This window comes from Nerophis lumbriciformis, linkage group LG02 (assembly GCF_033978685.3).
Source record: "Nerophis lumbriciformis linkage group LG02, RoL_Nlum_v2.1, whole genome shotgun sequence".
Taxonomy (NCBI): domain Eukaryota; kingdom Metazoa; phylum Chordata; class Actinopteri; order Syngnathiformes; family Syngnathidae; genus Nerophis; species Nerophis lumbriciformis.
In genome coordinates, this window is record NC_084549.2 from 71600001 (window position 1) to 71608253 (window position 8253).

Below are 8253 nucleotides of genomic sequence, written 5' to 3' on the forward strand. Positions count from 1 at the left end.
TATTATGTTAGATCCACTATGGACTGGACTCTCACACTATTATGTTAGATCCACTATGGACTGGACTCTCACACTATTATGTTAGATCCACTATGGACTGGACTCTCACACTATTATGTGACATCCACTATGGACTGGACTCTCACTATTATGTTAGATCCACTATGGACTGGACTCTCACACTATTATGTTAGATCCACTATGGACTGGACTCTCACACTATTATGTTAGATCCACTATGGACTGGACTCTCACTATTATGTTAGATCCACTATGGACTGGACTCTCACACTATTATGTTAGATCCACTATGGACTGTAATCTCACTATTATGTTAGATACACTATGGACTGGACTCTCACTATTATGTTGGATCCACTATGGACTGGACTATCTCACTATTATGTTAGATCCACTATGGACTGGACTCTCACACTATTATGTTAGATCCACTATGGACTGGACTCTCACACTATTATGTTAGATCCACTATGGACTGGACTCTCACACTATTATGTTAGATCCACTATGGACTGGACTCTCACACTATTATGTTAGATCCACTATGGACTGGACTCTCACTATTATGTTAGATCCACTATGGACTGGACTCTCACACTATTATGTTAGATCCACTATTGACTGGACTCTCACACTATTATGTTAGATCCACTATGGACTGGACTCTCTCACTATTATGTTAGATCCACTATGGACTGGACTCTCACACTATTATGTTAGATCCACTATGGACTGGACTCTCACACTATTATGTTAGATCCACTATGGACTGGACTCTCACACTATTATGTTAGATCCACTATGGACTGGACTCTCTCACTATTATGTTAGATCCACTATGGACTGTAATCTCACTATTATGTTAGATACACTATGGACTGGACTCTCACACTATTATGTTAGATCCACTATGGACTGGACTCTCTCACTATTATGTTAGATCCACTATGGACTGGACTCTCACACTATTATGTTAGATCCACTATGGACTGGACTCTCACACTATTATGTTAGATCCACTATGGACTGGACTCTCACACTATTATGTTAGATCCACTATGGACTGGACTCTCACACTATTATGTTAGATCCACTATGGACTGTAATCTCACTATTATGTTAGATACACTATGGACTGGACTCTCACTATTATGTTGGATCCACTATGGACTGGACTATCTCACTATTATGTTAGATCCACTATAGACTGGACTCTCACTATTATGTTAGATCCACTATGGACTGGACTCTCACACTATTATGTTAGATCCACTATGGACTGTAATCTCACTATTATGTTAGATCCACTATGGACTGGACTCTCACACTATTATGTTAGATCCACTATGGACTGGACTCTCACACTATTATGTGACATCCACTATGGACTGGACTCTCACTATTATGTTAGATCCACTATGGACTGTAATCTCACTATTATGTTAGATACACTATGGACTGGACACTCACTATTATGTTAAATCCACTATGGACTGGACTTTCACAATATTATGTCAGACCCACTCGACGTCCATTGCATCTGGTCTCCCCTAGAGAGGGGGTTACCCACATTTGCGGTCCTCTCCAAGGTTTCTCATAGTCATTCTCATCGACGTCCCACTGGGGTGAGTTTTTCCTTGCAACCACGGATGTCGTTGTGGCTTGTGCAGCTCTTTGAGACACTGGTGACTTAGGGCTATATAAATAAACATTGATTGATTGATTGATACTTTATTGACACATATTTCCAGGGGTTTTCGGGCCAAATCTGGCCCCCGGGCCTTGAGTTTGACACCTGTGCCTTACAGTAAAGACAAACAACTAGCCATGGAATTTAGGTTAATCAATGTTTATACGGTTTTTTGTTTTGGTTTGTTTCCTGGTACGTAAACAAATGCTATATCAACATTTGTTTACCTTAATTGCTATGGTTATTATGTTAGGGTTATTGAGTGCGCATGCTCAGTAGCGTTGGGCAGCAAATTTAGCTTTTTCCCCCAAAAAACACCGTGATTGGGGAATCCTGACTGCTATAAAAATAAGTTGCAGTAAAATTCACACTTTCGCAGTAAACAAAAGACGTCCCTTGTTGTAAATGAGCTACTTTGAATAGCAGTTAGCACCTTTGGGGCTACCTGGACGTGGGGGTGGAGGAATACACAAACATACAGTCCGCGACTAGTTAAGGTTAAGTAGTTCCACGTCCAAATACAACGGTTAACTTTATAGAGCGAACACAATTCAATAGTTAGTTGATTAAAAAAAATACAGTAAATAATTATTTACGCAGGTTACTAACCTCGCACGAGTATAAAATAGTTCCCAAAAGTTACCTCAAGAGTTGCCTGGACGACGCGGAGGTGGAAGTCTTTTCCCGCCGCTCCCGAAAACACGATCCGGGGGGGAAATATGTTTAAAGGTAAAGCATGGTAGATATTATCCTTGTTGTGGAAACATTGTGCAGGCAACGGCATCCAGAAGGAGGCGAGTGTGCAGCGGAGAGAAGCTGCTGGGAGGACGTGGGTGTGTTTCTGTGGGAAGGAGGAGTGGGGAGGGGGAAAAAAAAGGAAAAGTGACCACGTGACCTGGTCCTGTCCACCCACGAGGCATCCTCACTGGGAAGCGGGACGAAACAAAAATGGCCGCCGTTTGCCTTTGCGACTTCTGAGAGGTACTTCTTTTCATCCATGACTTCTTGCTGCCATTAGAGCTAGGGTGACCATTTCCATGACACCAAAAAGGAGGACATTATGCGCCATATCAATAAATTACTATGGTGTACATAGCAGAGGTGGGACCAAGTCATTGTTTTGCAAGTCACAAGTAAGTCTCAAGTCTTTGCCCTCAAGTCCGAGTCAAGTCCCGAGTCAAGACAGGCAAGCCCCGAGTCAAGTCCAAAGTCAAGACTGGAAAGTCTCAAGTCAAGTCCTAAGTCCTGCATTTTGAGTTTCGAGTCCTTTCAAGTCCTTTTAACCACAGACTAATATATTAACACAGATTGTGTATGCTTTTCAAACTCAGTATTTATTTATTAAAACAAGTGCATTTTAAATTGCAGGAAAGAAAATTGTGCTGACATTGCACTTTATAATAGCACTATTAACCAGTCATTTTAAACATTAACTCATTCCTTTACAGAACAAACACATTGAAAAATAAAGTGCAAATGTACTTATTTGTACAAAAGTGTTAACATTGAAAAAACATGACATATACGTGAACATAACAAAAAAGTTGTACTTTTTATATGTCAGGGCCCTATGCTGCATTGCATTTGCAAAAGACCAAATTAGCCAAGAGTCTGTCAGTCATTTGTGCACGATGGGGGCGTAGTATGATGCCACCATGGCTGAAAACTCGCTCCACTGGAGCACTGGAGGCAGGCACTGCCAAGACTCTCATGGCCACTCGGAACAGTGAAGGAAGAGTCTTCATGTTCAATGCCCAGAACAAAAGGGGGGAGAGAGTTGTTTTGGGTTGGTGCACTACTTGTAAGTGTATCTTGTGTTTTTTATGTTGATTTAATTAAAAAAATATTTCTTGTGCGGCCCGATACCAATCGATCCACGGACCAGTACCGGGCCGCGGCCCGGTGGTTGGGGATCACTGAGGTAAACAACCAACAGTATGTCAGAAAGCTAGCTAAAACGGTACACATATTCATAATATAGTATACATTTTAACTGACCTTTATTTTACTATTTTTGTCTTTTTTTAGGTGGCTAAAATACGCGGTGCTGCTGACCGCCGTCTAACGTTACGTGTGATATATTGACTAACGTAACCCTGCTTAAAAAAAATCACTGAACAAAAAGTATGAATAAGGTAGTGAACTGCAACAGATTCCCGTGTTTGCAATAACGTTATAACGTTAGCAGTGAGTTTACAGCCTCACTGATTCAACTACACAGCAAATAAAAAGTCACGTTACTTAGCCAATAAATGTTATCTTACATTCAAAACTTACCGTTCTTTGTGCAACTTCAAATGCCGGACGAAGTTGGAAGTTGTTGCCTCTCCATCAGTAATTTTCGAACCGCTTGTGTTGCATACTGCAAACCGTTTTGTGTTGACCACCTCGTAATTTTTATACCCAAACGAAGTTATTTTAGGTATCATTTTTTGTTCACTGGCGTGTGGTTTGGACGTGTCTTCTTCCTGCAATTTGATTGGATGAATGCTGTGTGATGAAAACATAGTAGATCTAATTTGATTGGCTGTTGTACTGAGAGCACACCAGCTGACACACGCAACGCTGATAGACAAGTACACAATGAAAAATACGGAGCGCTCCCGAATAACTTTTTCATCTTTGGGTTTTGGGGAAAGTAGCAAGTCATGTCAAGTCATGTCAATTGAAAAGGCTCAAGTCCAAGTGAAGTCACAAGTCATTGATGTTAAAGTCGAAGTCGAGTTGCAAGTCTTTTTACATTTTGTCAAGTCGAGTCTAAAGTCATCAAATTCATGACTCGAGTCTGACTCGAGTCCAAGTCATGTGACTCGAGTCCACACCTCTGGTACATAGGACTCTGGTATACTCTTATTTATAGTACAATTTTGAGTGGTTTAAAGATGATGTTTGTGTGGCTGAATAGGAAAAAATATTAAAGTCAAGTGTTTGTTAACAGTATTTGTATTTATTCAATACATTGTGGTGTTCAAAAAGTGACCACTGAGATGAATCTTTTCAAGTGCAGAGTGCCACAAAGCATAACGTGTGGACTTAAATGTAGTTAACATATATAATTAAAATAAAAATGACACAAAAAATTGTCCACATCAACATCAAGGCTGCTTGCTGCATATCTGGTTGCGTTATGCAGAATATGGGCCAAACAGTTTGCAGGGAGCACATCTTTTTGGCTCAGTTTCAACTTCTGATACACACTGTTATGTTTGCCACAATTGACACTGGCATTGTCTGCTGCATATGCAGACATGTTTTTCACCTCTAAGCCAGACATCTCAAGTTTTGCCAGCAGCTGGTTTGTTATGGCTTCTGACGTTTCGTTGCTGTCACTATAAAAATCCAACAGGACATGTTGGATGCCTTCATCAAAGTGAAAATACCTTACCACAATGGGAAAACACTTGTTTGTTCCTTTATTTGAGGCGTCGGTTGCCACGGAAAAGGGTAGGTTGTTTTCTTTTATGTATAGTCGGTATGTTCCTGTACCGAATAGTGAGTGATGACGTTCTCGCACAATGCCTTGGCTTTTGTTCGGCCACAGGCCATCCCTTTAGCTGTGGGCTAGTCACTGAAAATCTCCCGGTCCACTTTCATGCCGCAGTCTAAACTTCTGTAGGACTGGTGATGCTTTACAGCAGTGGTTCTCAACCTTTTTTCAGTGATGTACCCCCTTGTGAACATTTTTTTAATTCAAGTACCCTCTAATCAGAGCAAAGCATTTTTGGTTGAAAAAAAGAGATAAAGAAGTAAAATACAGCACTATGTCATCAGTTTCTGATTTATTAAATTGTATAACAGTGCAAAATATTGCTCATTTGTAGTGGTCTTTCTTGAACTATTTGGAAAAAAATATATAAAATAACTAAAAACTTGTTGAAAAATAAACAAGTGATTCAATTATAAATAAAGATTTCTACACATAGAAGTAATCATCAACTAAAAGTGCCCTCTTTGGGGATTGTAATAGAGATCCACCTGGATTCAGGAACTTAATTCTAAACATTTCTTCACAAAAAAAGAAATCTTTAACATCAATATTTATGGAACATGTCTACAAAAAATCTAGCTGTCAACACTGAATATTGCATTGTTGCATTTCTTTTCACAGTTCTTTTTGACAGACATTTTAGTGAGGGTCAAATCATCATGGCATGGGGGAAACTCTGGCTTTATGGTAATGAATGGAATAGCCGACTTGATTTGATGTTCAGTTTATGAACTTACATTACATTACATACCCCCAGGGTACCATTTGAGAACCACTGCTTTACAGCATGGTACACCTTACAGCTCGCAGCGGTTATCTTGTCATCCAGGGGCGACGAAACTTCACGAAAAAATGTCCTCATTGAAGAGGTGCCGCACGTTTATTACTTTTATGTTTATCCGTACCCGTATGCCGTTCAATTGCAGCTTTCCCCTGACTACTTACGTCGACATCACATCGACAAAGTGTGCAGAAGCCATGGAATGAGTCTCGACTGCTTTTCGTTATAAATTCGTGCTCTTTTGTCCATTCAGAATTACACGAGGTCTTGCGTTTTGGCATGATGCTAACTTTCTGTCAATGTCATGCCGCAGAAGCACATGGACCCTTGTTTACTTTTTTAACCAATGATAAGCAGATTTGTATCCGACACCGCTCTTAGCCAATCATTTGATATGTTACTGCGTTGGGGGCATTTTTTACGGTCTTTGATTGGCTATCGCGCTGCAGCCCAGCAAAGATGAAAAAACTCCGCTCTTCAAGCCTAGTGCCTCAAAAAGGAGGACAAATACATGTCCGGCTTGATGCTGCGCCGGACGCCGGACAGGGCATGAAAAATCCGGACTGTCCGGCCTAAATCCGGACACCTGGTCACCCTAATTAGAGCAGTTTGTCGACCTTTTTTTGAGGCAAGGCACACCGCCAGCAGAAATCATTAAAAAAATTAAACTCAGTTGACAGTAAAAAGTCGTTGTCGCAATTGTTGGATATGACTTTAAAGCATAACCAAGCATGCATCACTATAGCTCTTGTCTCAAAGTAGGTGTACTGTCACCACCTGTCACATCACACCCTGACTTATTTAGAGTTTTTTGCTGTTTTCCTACGTGTAGTGTTTTAGTTCTTGTCTTGCGCTCCTATTTTGGTTGCTTTTTCTCTTTTTTTTGTATTTTCCTGTACAGGCCCGGCCCTAACCAATCTGGCGCCCTAGGCAAGATTTTAGGTGGATCTAACATAATAGTGAGACTCCCGAAATTCAGCGCCTTTCCCGAAAACCTCCCGGGACAAATTTTCTTCCGAAAATCTCCCGAAATTCAGGCGGAGCTGGAGGCCACGCCCCCTCCAGGTTTATTGTTAGGCAGTTTCATTAACGTCCTCCCAGCACGGCAACAACACACAACAACAACAGTCACGTTTTCGTCTACCGTAAAGCAGTTCGTCTGCCGTAAACAGCAATGTTGTGACACTCTTAAACAGGACAATACTGCCATCTACTGTACATGCATATGTGACATTAACATCTAGGGCTTTTAGAGAGTGCAGTGCACAACTGCGCACACAACAAGGAGACGAAGCAGAATGCATCATCAGAGAGGGTGGTGTTCAGCATGGTTAGAAAAATAGTGACAGAGAATAGAACAAGGATGGACAATTCAACCCTTAACTCAACAATGAGTAGATGAGTGTTATGTGTGTGTATATGTGTAAATAAATGAACACTAAATTTCTTATATATATATATATATATATATATATATATATATATATATAATAAAATATATATATATATATATATATATATATAATAAAATATATATATATATATATATATATATATATATATATATATATATATATATATATATATATATATATATATATATATAGCTAGAATTCACTGAAAGTCAAGTAGCCAAGTATTTCATATATATATATATATATATATATATATATATATATATATATATATATATATATATATATATATATATATATATATATATATGAAATACTTGACTTGGGGAATGCTAGCTGTAAATAAACTCCTCCCCTCTTAACCACGCCCCCAACCACGCCCCCCGCCCCACCCCCGACCACGCCCCCCGCCACCCCCACCCCCCACCTCCCGAAATCGGAGGTCTCAAGGTTGGCAAGTATGTTTTATTGTCATTCAAATTTAAACTTTACAGATCAGATAAGAACGAAATTGCGTTGCGTTAGCTGGTTGTCGTGCAGGATAAAAGAGCAATAAGGTGCAGATATAAATAAATAGATTTACTGTACAGATAAATATATTGCACTTTTGCACATGTTTATGGATGTATGTTATATTGTCTTTATATTCCAACGAGTTAATCCATTTTTGGGGGGAATTGAGGGGATTATTTTGGTGTGTTCAAGAGTCTTATGGCCTTATAAAACGGTGCGCCTAATGTACGATATAATTTTGGTTGGACTTACTGACCTCGAAGCTATTTTATTTGGTACATGGTGTAATAAGTGTGACCAGTAGATGGCAGTCACACATAAGAGATAAGTGTGACTCAAGTAAACA

At 39.7% G+C, this 8253-nt stretch overlaps 1 protein-coding gene across 1 annotated transcript in view; it reads right to left on the reverse strand.

Annotated features, from left to right (window-relative positions):
- Positions 1–2552, reverse strand: part of add3b (adducin 3 (gamma) b) — a 60874-nt gene extending 58322 nt beyond the window's left edge. Inside the window, exon 1 of the mRNA XM_061968142.1 lies at positions 2355–2552. The gene's annotated coding sequence lies outside the window, so the exon portion shown is untranslated. The remainder of the gene's footprint in view (positions 1–2354) is intronic.
- Between the last annotated feature and the right edge of the window lie 5701 nt (positions 2553–8253).